We start from the raw sequence: 18526 nt of genomic DNA, 5'->3' as shown, positions 1-18526 counted from the left end.
GTGAAAATATTTTACCTACCCTTCACTCTACCGCTCACTTCCTGTCACGGGTTTGTTGGAGTGGAAACTCGGCCTGTCACATGACGTTACGGGTGACGCAGCACAAATGAAGTATTAGAGCTACACTGAAATTACACAAATTTAGTCAAATTACAAGGAATAAGTTACGAGAAGGGCTGCGCGGTGGTAGAGTGGTTAGCACGCAGACCTCACAGCTTTGAGACCCGAGTTCAATTCCACCCTCGGCCATCTCTGTGTGGAGTTATCTCCGGGTACTCCGGTTTCCTCCCACATTCCAAAAACATGCTAGGTTAATTAGCCACTCCAAATTGTCCATAGGTATGAATGTGAGTGTGAATGGTTGTTTGTCTATATGTGCCCTGTGATTGGCTGGCCACCAGTCCAGGGTGTACACCGCCTCTCGCTTGAAGACAGCTGGGATAGGCTCCAGCACCCCCCGCGACCCTCGTGAGGAAAAAGCGGTAGAAAATGAATGAATTAATGAAAGTTACGAGAAGGGCTGCACGGTGGTCGAGTGGTTAGCACGCAGACCTCACAGCTTTGAGACCCGAGTTCAATTCCACCCTCGGCCATCTCTGTGTGGAGTTTTCTCCGGGTACTCCGGTTTCCTCCCACATTCCAAAAACATGCTAGGTTAATTAGCCACTCCAAATTGTCCATAGGTATGAATGTGAGTGTGAATGGTTGTTTGTCTATATGTGCCCTGGGATTGGCTGGCCACCAGTCCAGGGTGTACCCCGCCTCTCGCTTGAAGACAGCTGGGATAGGCTCCAGCATTCTTCCGCGACCCTCGTGAGGATAAGCGGCAGAAAATTAATGAATGAATGAAGTTACGAGAAAAGGTTGTGGACTCCTGTAGAGCAGCTACACACAATAACCAGCACAGAAAGCTTTCTAGATCTTCCAGAATCTGCACCTATTCAGCTGTATTTCTTTGGATTTTGTGGTTCCTGTGAAAACGGTTTGTGGTTGGTCACACTCATGAGTGAATAAAAGGGTTTATGCCAACGGTATAGGAGTTGATACGTGTTTGATCCCGAATCTGATCCGGAAGTAGAGACTGGACAGTATCATTGTAGTATTTAGTATTTTAGCAGTTTTTCTACTGCATCGGTAATGTCTAACATGGCCACTAATTGTAGTGGGAAACAGCTATTAGCAACCCTGTATGCACGCTCTATAATGCTACACAAGCCATCTTTTATCATGTGATACTATACTTCATTGTATGAATTGCAACTTCAAAATGGCTATTCTTTCAGTGTGGTCCTAATAGCATAAGGAGAGCGACATAAAAATCCACTCAAACTTCTCCGTCCTTTCTCTCCATCTTTACCTCAACTGTGAGAAAACACAGGACGGAGGAGAGGGTTTAAAAATCGAAGCGGGGAAGGCAGCCAAGAGGTTTTGAAGACAGCTTGGCGAAACATAGATCACTATAAAAACTCCACAGAGGTTACGTGAGGACTAGAATATTCAGAGCATGTCTCGTGTGCAAAAAAAAAGAAGAGAAGAGGACGAGAGGACAACAGGTTTGTTCGTTTGTTAATCCCCTTAAGCCCCCCCCCCCCGATACCTCAGATCCCACCATGCCGTTCTCTTCCTCATTTCACGATGATAAGATTTCCCCGGAGATGCAACGATTCCACCCCCAATTTGCCTCAATTTTGATCTTTTTTTTTTTTTTTGCTTTTTAGTGCTTGTTATTGTGCTGGCTGTGTTATCACCGAGTGGCTCGGCAGCACTGACGTGTGAAGAGCACTGAGGGCCAAAGCTCTGCCACGGGGGCCTCTTAAGAATTCAAGGTCACCACTTGAAAAAGTGTACACTGCAGCAGCGTTTGGAGTGTTTCACAAGGAGTGGGATTTTTCGCAATATCTGACGCACTTGCGTACATAGCCGTGTGTGTGTGTTGGGTGTGTGTGTGTGTGTTGGGTGTGTTGGACCACGGGTGTCCAAACCCTTCCACCCATTGCCACATCCTCCAAAAATAAAAGGGGGCCGTTTGTGACATGTTTTATGTTCTAAACTGGATAAAACTAAAAGATCTTTCAAAGATTTGGAGAACCTTGACGCCACTTCATCGACTCCATTGTTTCCTGATACTGTGCCGAAGGGTATTAAGGGGTTAAACCAGGGGTGTCCAAAGTTGAGTCCGGGGGCCATTTGAGGTCCATCACAACAAAAATGGAAAATTCGATGGTAATTTTACAAGAAAAAACTCAAATTTTACAAGAATAATGTTGTCACATTATGAGGGTAAATAACCCTTTTATTAGCATAAAATGGAAATATTACCTACAATTTTTTTTATTTTTAATGTATTTTTTTCAAAGTCATAATATTAGGAGCAAAAAAACATAAAGTTATGCATTTTAGACAATTGGGTTGGACATCAAAATGGGAAAAATTAGCAGAAATTTTAGAATCCCAGCTAACTTCGGTCGAGAGGTGAGATATAAGCTGGAATTAAAAATATTTTTTAATAATTTATTTGGATTTTGTCATTTTTTTATAAAGTTGTATTTTTTTACAAAATTAGGTTGGGGGAAAAATCATAATATTATGGGAATTACAAAATATATTAAAAATATATTAATATATTTAATATTTAAATATATTATAAATATAATGTTGTCATATTATGAGGATAAATAACATCATTTTATTAGCATAAAATGGAAATATTACCTACTATTGTTTTGTATTTTTAATGTATTTTTTCAAAGTCATAATATTAGGAGCAACAAAACATAAAGTTATGCATTTTAGACAATTAGGTTGAGGACATCAAAATGGGAAAAATTAGCAGAAATTTTAGAATTCCAGCTAACTTCAGGCGAGAGGTGAGATATAACCTGGAATGAAAAATATTTTTTAATAATTTATTTGGATTTTGTCATTTTTTTTATAAAGTTGTATTTTTTTAACAAAATTGGGTTGGGGGAAAAAGTTATAATATTATGGGAATTACAAAATCTATTAAATATTAAATATATTTATATATTTACTATTATAAATATATCAATGTATTAATATATTTAATATTTAAATATATTATAAATATATTAATACATTAAAAATATTACAGAAATAAGGTCATATTATTATGTGAAGAAAATGTAAACCCAGAGTCAGCTGGGATAGGCTCCAGCATACCCCACATACGACCACATTGAGGATAAGCAGTATAAAAAATGGATGGATGGAAAGGAAAAAAGAGCAAATACTAATACAAATAATGTGCTTTTTCACTTCTATCGTAACGCTGAAATGCAGTAGAAAATATTGCATTCTTGCATTTTTCAGTATCCGTCCCAAAGTGGAAAAGGTTTGAACGCCCCACTAGCAACCTACCCGGCCAGATAGAATATTTTTGCCACAGTTTGTTTCAATCTTCTGGACTATTTTCCCTAATAAGCTTTCTTATCTGACCTTTTTATGTGGCAAAAAAAATGCGTCAAATGTCTATCTATCACAAGTGATATGATATAAAACTCACTCACACTTATTTCTATGACAGTGATGTACGAGCGGCCGCCGTCGGCCAAGCGAACATTGATCAGCGCTGGCTGTCCGCGGTGCACCGGCCGATCAATCACGCCTATCGATCGAGCCCCATCGAGGGAAAATGTGTGTGTAGTGGGGGATGTCCGCCCGTCCCGGGGTGTATATAAACAGGATATGATTTGACTGTTAGCTTTAAAATGACAGGAAATGAGGTGGTGATTTGCAAGGTTGGAGGAAAAGTGTGTTGTTCATTTAATAAAACAGCAGCGTGAAGGATATCCAGTACACACGGCAAGGCTGAACCAAGGTCTCTCTTCATACAGTAAAGTGCATGTGATGTATGCAGGTTATTATCCCGGACAAGGACGCCACAAATTTCATATGACCTACAAGCAAGGCCCCCGTCAGTGTGTGAGGGGGGGGACTTTTTTTAGTTTCCAATTTTTTCATAACTGTAATATGTTTTTCTTTTGTGGTCCAAATGTATTTGAATGATTCTGGTAATATGATGATGTTACTTGGAAAATTATTTCTTGTAATAGTCTGACTTTACATTGAAGTTACATGTATATTATTCATAAATTGAATATTTTTGTAGTTAAATCATAAAAAAAAGCTGTTTACAACCTCCTACATGTGTTTTTTAACATTATTAGAGCCCTCTAGACATGAAATAGCACCCCTACAGTCACCTTTACAGTGTTAATATCAATATTTAGCGCAAGTCATGATGTGCCATACAAATCACGATATTGATAGTTACTTTGGTACCCATTTTCATAGCTGTAATATATTTTTATTTTGTGTTCCAAATGTATTTGAATGATTCTGGTAATATGATGATGTTACTCGAAAAAGGATGACTATTTTCTTGTAATAGTCTGACTTTACCAACAAGGTTACATGTATAATATTCATAAATTGAATATTTTTGTAGTTAAATCATAAAAAAAAGCTGTTTACGACCTCCTACACGTGGTTTTTAACATTATTAGAGCCCTCTAGACATGAAATAGAACCCCTACAGTCACCTTTACACTGTTAATACTCAATATTTAGCGCAAGTCATAATGTGCTATACATATCACTATATTGACAGTTACTTTGGTACCCATTTTCATAGCTGTAATATATTTTTATTTTGTGTTCCAAATGTATTTGAATGATTCTGGTAATATGATGATGTTACTCGGAAAATTATTTCTTGTAATAGTCTGACTTTACCAACAAGGCGACATGTATATTATTCATAAATCGAATATTTTTGTAGTTAGATCATTAAAAAAAAGCTGTTTACGACCTCCTACATGTGGTTTTTTAACATTATTAGAGCCCTCTAGACATGAAATAGCACCCCTACAGTCACCTTTACAGTGTTAATACTCAATATTTAGCGCAAGTCATAATGTGCCATACATATCACTATATTGATAGTTACTTTGGTACCCATTTTCATAACTGTAATATGTTTTTCTTTTGTGTTCCAAATGTATTTGAATGATTCTGATAATATGATGATGTTACTCGGAAAATTATTTCTTGTAATAGTCTGACTTTACCAACAAGGTGACATGTATATTATTCATAAATCAAATATTTTTGTAGTTAGATCATTAAAAAAAAGCTGTTTACGACCTCCTACATGTGTTTTTTAACATTATTAGAGCCCTCTAGACATGAAATAGCACCCCTACAGTCACCTTTACAGTGTTAATACTCAATATTTAGCGCAAGTCATAATGTGCCATACATATCACTATATTGATAGTTACTTTGGTACCCATTTTCATAACTGTAATATGTTTTTCTTTTGTGTTCCAAATGTATTTGAATGATTCTGATAATATGATGATGTTACTCGGAAAATTATTTCTTGTAATAGTCTGACTTTACCAACAAGGTGACATGTATATTATTCATAAATCAAATATTTTTGTAGTTAGATCATTAAAAAAAAGCTGTTTACGACCTCCTACATGTGTTTTTTAACATTATTAGAGCCCTCTAGACATGAAATAGCACCCCTACAGTCACCTTTACAGTGTTAATATCAATATTTAGCACAAGTCATGATGTGCCATACAAATCACGATATTGATAGTTACTTTGGTACCCATTTTCATAGCTGTAATATATTTTTATTTTGTGTTCCAAATGTATTTGAATGATTCTGGTAATATGATGATGTTACTCGGAAAATGATGACTATTTTCTTGTAATAGTCTGACTTTACTAACAAGGTTACATGTATATTATTCATAAATCGAATATTTTTGTAGTTAGATCATTTAAAAAAAGCTGTTTACCACCTCCTACATGTGGTTTTTAACATTATTAGAGCTCCGTAGACATGATATAGCACCCCTACAGTCACCTTTACACTGTTAATACTCAAAATTTAGCGCAAGTCATAATGTGCTATACAATATGGTATTGTATAACTATATTATGAAAGCAGGAAGTGAACAAATGTAACAGTTACTGATGGTAAAAGTTTGTAAAACATTAAAGCAACACTAGTGACACCTGGTGACCACTTTAGAGTACTACAGTCATACTACTTTAAACCTTTTAACATCAAAACCGTAGCCCGCCACTATTTCCAAAATAGTCCGATGCAATCTGTAGCTTGTAACCCTGTAACAAAATGTGGCTATGCAAATGAATATCTACAAACACCCACGCCATGCAGTATATTCCCTCCGCAAGGCATGCTGGGTAATTTCTGTTTGTCGCATTTTTGCTTGATTGCAACATATATCGAGGAGGTTGTCAGAGAAGCAAAGCGGTAGGAGTTAACATACTCTTGTCAGGTCAAATTGTGGTTGCAGCTACACTACCCGGCATGCCTTGCGGGCATTTATGATGTGTTATATTTAGCGCTACCCATGTAGTCGTAGTAGTTGATTTAAGCGATGCGTCAACTTACCGTGAATGTGTAGTTTTGTCCCCCATGCCTGATGATCATCTACGGTATAAATATCGGGTGTGTTTTTTTTCCCCGCCAATCACTGCAGGTCCTGAAAGGTAAAAAAAAAAATAATAAATCCAAATAGTCAACTTCCGAGCACATCATTCATCTTCACATTAGCTCACCAATGCAGATCATATCTTATCAGCAAGAGGGAGGGGGGTCAATGTGATGAATGACAAATACACTTAAATGGGGTTGGGGTGTGGGGGGGGGGGGTATATTATTTGGCTGGAGACTGCAAAGTGCTATTATCTAGCCTCACACCCCAAAACAAATTAAAGCCGATACTTCTCTTGGCGCCTCGAGAGTGGATTCAGAGCACATAAAGTGGGAGTAAAAAATGGAAAGTGTATGAATTATGTCTTGTTGGTGGGGGGGGGGGATCTTACAGAGAGGTGGGGGGGGGGCACAGTAATCAAGCGTGGGGCCTTAAAAATGTCCTCCTCAAAAGGGCCAAAGGAGAAAAGCCTGCCTTTATGGTTGAAGAACAATATCCTGCATTCTTTCTGTGAGCTGCAAAACAAGCCCCTAACCCTCCACTTGGTTGCCCCCCCTCCCCCTCCAAAACACATAAACGCCGGCGTCCTCATACATATGTTCCTGCACATAGGTGTGTACACACAACTTCCACAAAAAAGACACATGACACATGAAAGAGGATGTGGTAGTGGGGGCGGGGGGCTGGGGGCGGCTGTGTGTCTTTTTATCAGGTGAGGGCGAAGCAGGGAAAGGGGTGGGGGGCGTGGGGGTGAGGGTCGGTGTAAGATTTATCTGCTGCTGTCAGAAAACTTTGACCCCAGAGTTGTAAATCTGTCAAAGAGTCTAGCCAGCTCAACAGGAAACACCGAGAGGAAAGGAGGGGTGTTGGGAGGGGGCGGGGGGGGGGGGGGGGCAATATGTGAGGGTGGTGGGGGCTAATGGCGCACACATAGGCTCGACTATTTCAAAAGGGCCACCTTTCAGAGCTGCTGAGTGCGGGGGGCAGGGGAGGAGGGGGGCGGGGGTGTCCCACCCCTCCCTCCCTCACTCCCCCCTCCCCCACCCCCCGCCATGTTTACAATCCTGAAAGTGATCCCACACAGCTGGCAACCCCAACCCTCTGCCCTCACCCACCCCCAGACATGCCTACACCCATTAGCCCCCACCCTCATCCCCATCAAAACAGTACCAAAATAACCGTACCCCCCCCCCCCCCGGCTTCCAGCACACTTTTCATTGGCTACAGTTGTACAGTATGCTAAACACACTGCCGTCTCTTGATTGGTCGATTGGTTACGGAACCATTTCAAATCCAAACTGGACTCGTGATTGACAGTTATTGATGAGTTACATGTGAGTAACAAAACACGGTTTCAGAGGGTGTTGCAAAACTGTTCCTTTGTGATGTCACAAAGGAGCGGGCTTCATTATGGGTGTGGCTGTAGGCTCTCTGCCCCCGCCCCCCTCGCACCCCCCCAAGCTCTGCTACTCTGTCAACAGCATTTGACACAGGATCGTTTTCATGAACATTATCCGGCAAACTCCACCATTTCTGACAAAGTGTGTCCGACAATGAGTGCTCCTTCTCGGGCCACATGTCCGGCTTCTCCCGAGCTCCAGCTGCGTTCCAAACTTTTCATTTGACACGGGACCGTTTTCATGAACATTATCCGGCAAACTCCACCGCTTCTGGCAAAGTGTGTCCGACAATGAGTGGTCATTCTTTAGGTAGGCGAGGTTGCCGCATGTCCGGCTTCTCCCGAGCTCCACTGCACCAACGGTGGGTCCATCCATGGTAAGTCAGGGGTCTCCAAACCACTTTACAATTAGCTCTCCAAAGACTTTATTCGTTTATTACCAACTTCTATATCTACTGTATTTATCTACTGTATTAGAAAGTGCAGCAGTCAAAACATTGGGCATAATTTCTCCCAAAACATCCCCCTTGAAATCCAGCCGCGTTCCAAACTTTTCTTGCGTCACATTTAAAGTTGCAAGGCGATTGGAACGGAACCATTTCAAATCCAAACTGGACTCGTGATTGACAGTTATTGATGAGTTACATGTGAGTAACAAAACACGGTTTCAGAGGGCGTGGCAAAACTGTTCCTTTGTGATGTCACAGAGAGGCGGGCTTCATTACACCCCCCCCCCCACCCCCCAAGCTCTGCTACTCTGTCAACAGCATTTGACACGGGATCGTTTTCATGAACATTATCCGGCTAACTCCATTGCTTCTGACAAAGTGTGTCCGACAATGAGTGGTCATTCTCAGGCAGGCGAAGTTGCCACGTGTTTGGCTTCTCCCGAGCTCCACCGGTGGGTTCATCCACGTCAGGGTAAGTCAGGGGTCTCCAGCCGGTAGCTCCAAACCACTTAACCATTAGCTCTCCAAAGACTTTATTAATTTATTACCAACTCCTATATCTACTGTATATATCTACTGTATTACAAAGTACAGCAGTCACAACATTGGGCATAATTTCTCCCAAAACACCCCCCTTGAAATCCAGCGGCGTTCCAAACCGTACTGTACAGTATTATGACAGGCAGTCACTACATAGCATCTTTCCGTGCCAGCTGCGCACATTGCCCTGGGAATAACAACATTTACGAGTGCATCCTGGGAAAGCCGGACACCATGGCAAAGTGTGGCATGCAGCCACGCTTAACCCTGGGAACAGCTCAGTGGACCATCTGGCCACAGGCTAGCCATTATAATAAGCGGCCTGCGGGTAGAAGAAGAAAACAAGCTACTTCTAGTGAGATCATTGAAGAGTGATTGTTTAGCATTAGCGGCCCACACCTTGGTGTTGCATCACTTGGACCTGAAGCCCGAGAGGAAAGCCACCAGAGACAATAAAAGTGTCACAGAGACGCTGGAGAGCACAATATAAAAGGCTTGGAGCCTTGGCCGCCTTTTTGCACATAAACTAAAGCAGTAAAGTCAACAAACAATTCATTTGGACGGACATGTTGTCTGCTGACACGGCGGCGAGCGCCGCGTGAAGGAACGCGCGGCTGCAGTTATTCCTGCGAGTGCGTGCGCACTGTACTGTTAGTGTGTAAATGACAAATAGAGAGGCCAAACAAGGTCGCGGCGAGCTCGAGCCGCAGCCTGCCAGACACGCACACACACACACACACACACACACACTTCTCACATGACTGTGCATGAGGGATTTTCATGCTCTCGCTGGGTGAAAGAGCGAAAGAGAGGTGTGAAGCCTCAGTCACGCGATGCCACTCTGTCTGGACCGGCTTGCTCTCAGTGACTAAGTGTGTGTGTTTGGACTAAGTCACCGTCGACTAAGTCAAAGTGCTGCATCGACTGTATGCTATCATTCAAAGGCGTCGGCTTTGATACCGTCTATTATAAAAAAAACTTGTCTGTTCTATCAAGACTTTAGTAGAATTTTAGGCAATTTTGTTATTATTTATGCAAAATATAGCATTTTTATCAACATATTTTCACAATTTTTTTTTATGATAATTCCTGCATAATGCACTAATTTTTTGTGCAACTTTCAGCTATTTTTGATCATGTAGATCTACATCAAGGGTCTCAAACATGAGGCTCGCGGGCCAAATGTGGCCCGCAGGACACTAGTTTGAGGCCCCCGCCTTGATATGAAAGTTCAATGTCAGTGCGGCCCGCTCTAGTTTGATATGGATGCTGTATGGTATCATGTACCCAGAAAAAAATATTACGTTTGATTCATGTTCATTAATGTTAAAGGTTAAATAACTCTTAATAGTTATCCTCCCTATCCGTGTGGAAGTGGTAAGTTTTTGGCTATTTAAGTTGAAAGGAAATAACTCGAAGGCTACCGTTTAGGTCGCTAGCTCTCTGGTTTGCGAGTTAGCATGTGTCTCAAGACCCCGCAGTTGCGCAATATGTTGTAAATAATATATTGGTGGCCAGCCAATCACAGGGCACATATAGACAAACAACCATTCACACTCACATTCATACCTATGGACAATTTGGAGTGGCTAATTAACCTAGCATGTTTTTGGAATGTGGGAGGAAACCGGAGTACCCGGAAAAAAACCCACGCATGCACGGGGAGAACATGCAAACTCCACATAGAGATGGCCGAGAGTGGAATTGAACTCGGGTTTCCGAGCTGTGAGACCTACGGGCCAACCACTCATCCACCGTGTAGCCCAATCTACATCAGTGCTTCTCAATTATTTTCTGTCATGCAAAAAAAAAAAAAATCTGACTGAATTTAATATAGAGTTTTAAATGAAGTTGTGTCAAATGTCAGCGTGCACGCTAGCACACATGCGGGCACGTAGGACGGTGGGGGTGTTTGGGTCTACAGAGGGCATTAGAGGCCACGTCGGGAGGAACTTGTTATGGTAACAGATACACGTGCGGTTTCATAGAAGGGGAAGTGAAAGCTGAAGGCTGCAGCTGTTCACGTCTACAAGGCCTCTGTGTGTGTCACCCTCAGGAGAAAGGAAGTGAGGAACACAAATGACCCGTGTGCCACAGCTTTTTGGCATGTGCGTATGATACCATCAATACGCTGAACAGATACGAAAAAGCAGAAATTAGTCATTGACCAGTAACCTTTAAGGTCCAGGTTTCACGTGGGTTAGGGTCATAGCTGCAGCAACTAATGTAAACAAATGTAAACATCTTACTTTTTTTCTCAAATGTATTCTTTTTGATGAAGATTTGTGCCATCCCTTCATGAACATTATTGGCCAAATATGAATTAATAATACAAACAATAACTCTAACCAAGTGTTGCACAAGGGCTCATTTATTTAAATCCTTTAATATATATGTAATAGATGTTTTTCTATGACTAAATACATTTATATTACATTGCAAGTTAATATTTTATATTGATATATACTGTGTGTATATATTTGGTCATTCATTAATGATTTTTAAACATGTTATACTTGAATTTGACAAAAACATTGATATTTTTGGTGTAACATTTATTATTAATTAAATTATTTTATTCATTTAATAATCTTTTTGTGACATTGTATTTTATTTTTCAACATCAAAACTATTATGTGTATAATATCTTTATATTTTTTAATGTCATATATTAATTTGTATTAAATGTTTATTTAATAATATTTTAGAATTGCAGTTTTTTTACTTATTTTAAACTTATTTTTAAAAGTTATTATTCTATAATATTTTTATCACATGTTTTAATTTGTATATTTTTATATTAAAAATATATTAAAAAACATTTATAATTGTAACGGTTAGTATTGTAATTTTCTTATGATAGTATTTTTGTTTTTTTATTATGTCAAAATCATCCCAAATGTATTATCGTCCACTCTATTTCCTTAGCAAATAGCTTGTGTGTGTTGGAATAATAATAATAATAATAATAATAATAATAATAATAATAATAATAATAATAATAATAATAATAATAATAATAATAATAATAATAATATGATATGTGTAAGTAAAATGATGAGGCAATGCAATACATATTTTGGACGGACATTCTTATGGTGGTCTTATTTGTAAAATGTGAAAATATATTAAAAAACATGTATAATTCTAATGTTCAGTATTTTAATTTTTTTATGTATTTTTTTTAGTATTTTTGGTTTTTTTTATTATGTCAAAACCATCCCAAATGTATTATCTTCCACTCTATTTCCTTAGCAAATAGCTTTATATTATAATAATAATACGATATGCGTAAGTAAAATGATGAGTCAATGCAATACATATTTTGGACGGACGTTCTTATGGTGGTCTTTAAGTGATGCCAACTTCTTCTTCTTATTCTTATTATTTGTAAAATGTGCTGTCAGTGACGTGAGCCGCCCGGGTAGAGTATGTAGAGTATGCATTTGGAGCAAATTGGACCTCAGCCCCAGCCTGGGTGTTGAGGTGAGTGTGCTGGTAGACAAAAAACAAAACTCCAGGCTAGCAAAACAACAACACAGACATCGTTGAGCGAGGTTGATGTTGGCCTGGACCCAAATACCCCCACACTTCACAACCACATGCCCCCCCCCCCCTCCCCCTCTCTTCCATCCACTAAACCCTGAGCTCCACTATGAAATTAACATCGGGGCCTGCAGGAAATGAGAGATCTCCACAAGAGATAGAGAAAAAAGAGGAGAAAAAAAAACTGCAGATTTTGTTCCTCCTTTTTGGGGATGCAAATGTCCGCTCCGTTTGTTGTTATGTGTCGGACGAACAAGCGAGATTATTTCAGGTATTTCTGTCGCTAAAAGACGACATGAAGCTGATCCACCGCCATTGTAAACACGCTGCTTCCATTTCGTGTACAAAGATAAGCGAGAAACATGCACGGCGAGGCGGGGTAGGCTAGGCAGCATGGGGGGGGGGGGGGGGGGGGGGGGTCGCTTAATGGCTTTTAAATTTCCACCGAGTGAGTGACTTACAACTGTGGAGGAGCACAGCTGGTCCTGGTTTGGGGAACAAAGAGAGAGACTGGACCGGCCTCTCGTTTAATGGCCTCAAATCCGTATGTGTGTGTGTGTGTGTGTGTGTGTGTGTGTGCGTCTGTGGTCATCTTTCATGTACTGACTGCGCTGCTTGTGTGTGTTTGTGCATGTGTGTGCGTAGGAGGGCAACAGGATACAAGTCTACAACTATAGATTACAGCTCCAGAACCAGAGAGCGCCGAGCCACGGTGAAGGTCAACTTAAAGCCGGGATAGAGGAGAAGTGTGAGATTTAATACAAGGAGCGGGGCGGGGGAGGGGAGGGGAGGGGAGGGAGAGGAGAGGGAACGACATCCGAGCGTTGATAAACGTCAGCCGGGTGGAAAATGTCCAACTTGGTTTTTATCCGAGTCTTTGCCAGGCAACAGGTTTTAAAAACGCCATCAAAAACCTTTTACGGTGGAGTTCCATTCCTTTGAAATACTGCAGCCTGACCCCACCCAACTCACCCCACCCGACTCACCCACCCGACTCACCCACCCGACTCACCACTCTCACTACTTTTGTTGACGTTTCATGGACTTTCAGTCATTTCCGGGAGAATAATCGCAACTATTTACCCTAAAAGCCCTAAAAACCACAACCGCTGACCTGCAATTTTTCATTCATTCATTCATGCTATCTACCACTTATCCTGCTGGAACCTATCCCAGAAGCTTATCCCGGTATAACCTGTCAGTCAGCAGTCAATCACATATAAACAAACATCGACACTAGTCAAACTTGGGTTCCACAGGTTGGCGGTTCGACAAGACAATGGTGTATGAATGTGAATGACTGCTGCACAACGTGTGGTTAGCACGCAGAACTCATAGCTAGGAGACCCGAGTTCGATTCCACCCTCGGCGATCTCGGTGTGGAGTTTGCATGTTCTCCCCGTGCATGCGTGGGTTTTCTCCGGGTACTCCGGTTTCCTCCCACATTCCAAAAACATGCTAGGTTAATTAGCCACTCCAAATTGTCCATAGGTATGAATGTGAGTGTGAATGGTTGTTTGTCTATATGTGCCCTGTGATTGGCTGGCCACCAGTCCAGGGTGTACCCCGCCTCTTGCCTGAAGACAGCTGGGATAAAAGTAGAATTTTTATAGCCAAAAAAAAGTAATCTCATTATAATGAAGTCATTTTTTTAGATGTCGGAGACAAAAATGTTAGGAAAAAATATTTTTGCAAGAAAAACCTGGATTTTTCTAGATTTAAAAAAATCAAAATAAAAGTGAAATTTTATTGCAATTTTTTTTAGATGTCGGAGACAAAAATGTTGGGAAAAAAATATTTTTGCAGGAAAAACCTAGATTTTTCTAGATTAAAAAAATCAAAATAAAAGTGAAATTTTATTGCGAAAAAAGGATTTTTTTTGTCAATAATTATATATGTCTATATATATTTGATCTGGGATAGGCTCCAGCACCCCCTGCGACCCTTGTGAGGATAAGTGATAGAAAATGAATGAATGAATGAATGGGCAGCTGTGTCTACTAATGTAGATTACCACCAGCAGAGCTTTGGGTGCCTCGGAAAGTGCTAGATAAAATAAAAATATAATATATAATAATACATTTAATATTCTAATAATATTATATTATAATATAATATATAATGATATTATTAATATTATATATTAATATAATATAATATAAATATAATATTATTATTTTAAATTTTGGTTTTGTGCTACAATGACTTATGATGATCATGTGCTATCATAATTTATACAATATTGGACTAGTTATCGGAATTAAAAAAGAAAACTGAGATTTTAGTCTTGATACTAACCAAGTATCCTTTACTACCCCCCCAATTCAACAAGCTGCCCCCAATTAAATGCTCTTCGGTTGGAAAGATGTCCATGAAAGTAAAATGACAAACTCTTACGCTCCCCTGTTTCCTGCTGCTGCTTTTCCTCTGAGGGCCCCCACGCAGCACCGCGGCCTTGTAAAACATAGCGGGTCAGTGTCACATGACTTGAGGTCTAGGACGGACGCTGAGGGCTGGGGGCTCAGTGACACCAGAGTCGGGTGTCAGAGAACACATGGGCGGGCGCCAATAGAGAGTAACTGACCAGAGAACTTAAAGTACTGTAACTATTTTGGTATTAATGATTACTCATTTAGAATTAATCATGTTCAACGGTTGTCAAAAGTTTACAAAAACAGTTTCTATTGTTCCTGATTTTGCAGCAAATGTCCAAATCAGCAGGGAAAGCGATTGTGTGTCGCACCCCCCCATATGCAACTTTGAGATGACAGACGTCTGTCATTGACGCGAAGGTCACAGGCTGTCCTTTCAATGTAAATGCTAATCCCTATATGTGCCACGCATGTCCCCTTCAAGTATGCACCAGTTTGTCAAAATGAAGTCTGTCAATGTCAGTCCGGTGATGGTGAAGTGTCCTTTGGAAATACCTAAACCCTCACGTACGCCTCCTTCTCCTCCTCCTCCTCCTCCTCCCCATCTCCCTCCATCTTGCTCATCCCACATGTCACATCATATTTTCTCAAGCGGCCCCGTAAAAGGGCAGAGGCTCCATGAATTGATGTGGGTCGCTTACATGAGCATGGCCGGGGCAAGGACAAAGCACACAAAGGCACATTTACACACACACACACACACACACACAAAAGGTGAACAAAGAGGATGAGATTGTCCTTCATGCAAAACGTCTGTCCTTAAAACACAGCACTCTGATACACTTAGCCACTATCCTAAGCAAAGGCAACCCGGGCCAACATGAGGCTACTTCATGTTATGTGGCTTGGAGCCACCAGTCCAGTGAGGACAGGCTGTGCAAGGACGACCCCTGTTGGCAAGGAGCAGGTACTGTTCTGGAACAGTACAGTATAACTATGATATTGAACACATTCATCATTCGGTGACTTGCCTATAATTTCATATACGTGTAGAAGTATCCATCTTTTACATGTTTTTTCTTCCCTTCTTGAAAATATGTAACTCATAAAACCACAAATCCCCCTGTGCACCTTTTTTCACTAAAATATATATATACATATAATTATTGGGGAAAAATCTCCTTTTTTCCACAATGAAATTTCACTATTATTTTGAATTTTTTTTTAATCTAGGTTTTTCTTGCAAAAATATTTTTTTCCAAATATTTTTGTCCCCAACATCTAAAAAAATATGACTTCATTATAATGAGATAACTTTTTTGTCTATAAAAATTCTACTTTTGCACTAGTTAACAAAATAAATGATTATGTTTTGCGCTACAAAATTCAATATTTTATTTTAGTAAGTATTTCTTTCTCTAAAAAACCATCTATCATGGTTAATCGGTTCCGTTTTCATAATTACAACATAAAAAAAAACCTGTTTATGACCTTCTGAAAACAGTTTTCACCATTGTTAGAGCCCTGTAGACATGAAATAACACCCCCATAGTCACCTTCACACTCAAACTACCAAACATAGAAGGCCTGATATGCGATCTAATCCGACATAATGACTCACAGTCGGCTCTGGGAGCGTTCCTTGTTATTGTAATCTCCCCATCCCAACGTGATGTGGGTGGGTGCCATGGTATAAAAAAACATGCATGCATCTGGCATACATCTGTAAAATAATGGACACTGATTCAGTACTCCTATCTTTGACAAAGACGTTGAAAAAGAAAGAAATATAACATGTACCACTTCCACACGGAACGAGGGAATTTTTTTCCCCTGTTTCATGTCGAATAGTATCTCAATGTAAAAGCCAGACTGTGAATGATGTTATTAGAGCAAAAGAATGAAGCAGGTTTTTATCCAATAGTAAAAACCGTGGAGGATTCTTTCTAATATCCAGCCAGGCTTTTCTCAAGTCTAATTGGTTAATGGAGGGCAGAGGGGGCTGGTGCAAAAGGGAAATCCCAGGCGCCTCCAAGGCCTGCTCCATGCCCACTGGACTGGAAGAGAGCCAAAATACAGTACAGTCACCATAAGCCTCCCCCGCCCCTCCCCTCCCCTCCCCTACGCCTTCAACTGGACTGGAGAAGATCCAAGATGGATGCCTCCAGGGCCGCAACTGCTTTCTGTGAAATCCACACTATTAGGGCTGGAGAGCTGGAACTGGGAGGGGGCTGGGGGGTGGGGGGCAGGCAAGAGTCTGATACCAAAGCTATCCGTCACTTCCGTGACGTCAGCTCCTGCAGCAAAGTAGAGGAGGCGTTGGTGCGCTTTTGAAAAAAGCTAAAACTGAAGGAGCAATTTTTAGAGACGACATTGTTGAAGCTCAGTGATCCACAATGCTCGCACGGCGACGTCTCCGAGGAGAGAGGGAGTTAAAAAAAAAAAAAAAGGCAGGATGGAGGAGGGTGGAGGCAGATTGTTGCAGAGAGAAAATATAGACAGAGTGCTCGGTCTTAATATAGATTTGTCTGTATATGAAAGGTCAAATATGGGCGCGTACACACTCAGTACCAAAGTACTACAAACACGAAACAAAACATCTACTACTACTGCTGCTGCTGCTGCTGCTGCTGCAAGATAATGCCAACCATAACATTAGGGAACACCTGCAGAACCCCCCCAAAAACAACAATCTATGTATAATATCTTATATAATAATGTGCACTTTCAACTGTTATTTATTGAATGAATACTAAGAGTGTCCGATAATTATTGGCCCGATTTCAGCATAAAAATGTCAAATCGGTCAACAATCGGTATGGAATTTTTTCCCGATCATAAAAAATGCTGTAAAGAAAACACATGCCTTCATTCCACCACAGGAGATATTTCATGTTACACATATCGGTATCAGTATCAGCTGATATCGGTATCGGAAATTTAGAGTTGGACAATATCGGTTTTCGGCAAAAAAGCCAATATCAGACATCCCTAATTTATACAATATGAATGTGAAAACATTTTAGATGAATATGACTTTTTGTCCAAAAATTAGATTTTTTTTAAAACAAAAAAATTGCAACTTTTTTCTAAACATTATACAATTTTGTTTTTTATTTATTTTATTTTCCCTAAAAAACAAATTTGTTAAAAACTATTAACTTTTACCACAAAAACTGTTAGATTTAATTAATTAATAATAACTTTTATTATTAATAATAAAATAATAAAAGGATTGTCAAATAAAATGCAATTATTTGAATTATTTTTAAAAATTGTTTTAATTGTATTTTTTTATTTTAGGATATTTCTATAATATTGGAAAGTAGGTAATTTAAAAAAAAAATGTCATTGCTAAATGAATACTTCAATCAAACCTGAGCATTATTACAAGCATCATGTTAATTTATGAGCATTATTTTATTTTATTCTAAATATTATGACATTGTTCAATACCTCTCTGACAGTGTCAATCAAAAGTGATCATTATTACCCTTGTAAAGGCAAAATCTCATGACACGGTGCAAGTATATGTACTAGGTACACTACTATGTGATCAGTGAGACAGGTGAAACTTTGTGTATTACCACAAAAGAATAATAAGAAAATGAACAAAAATGCATTGTTTTTTTATATGAATTTTTCCTTACGGTATACTGCAAAAAAAAAAACCCAAGGATTGTTATGCAGAACAAGCTCCAAGTAATACAAGTATTT

At 39.8% G+C, this 18526-nt stretch overlaps 1 protein-coding gene across 2 annotated transcripts in view; it reads right to left on the bottom strand.

Annotated features, from left to right (window-relative positions):
* Positions 1 to 18526, bottom strand: part of LOC131109827 (gap junction delta-3 protein-like) — a 41533-nt gene that overhangs the window by 15850 nt on the left and 7157 nt on the right. For both annotated transcript variants that reach the window (XM_058062207.1, XM_058062206.1), the window contains exon 3: positions 6461 to 6551. The gene's annotated coding sequence lies outside the window, so the exon portion shown is untranslated. The remainder of the gene's footprint in view (positions 1 to 6460; positions 6552 to 18526) is intronic.

Source organism: Doryrhamphus excisus, chromosome 22 (genome assembly GCF_030265055.1).
Source record: "Doryrhamphus excisus isolate RoL2022-K1 chromosome 22, RoL_Dexc_1.0, whole genome shotgun sequence".
NCBI classification, from domain to species: domain Eukaryota; kingdom Metazoa; phylum Chordata; class Actinopteri; order Syngnathiformes; family Syngnathidae; genus Doryrhamphus; species Doryrhamphus excisus.
Note: the sequence above shows the minus strand (reverse complement) of the source record. Positions and strands in the feature narration are given on the sequence as shown.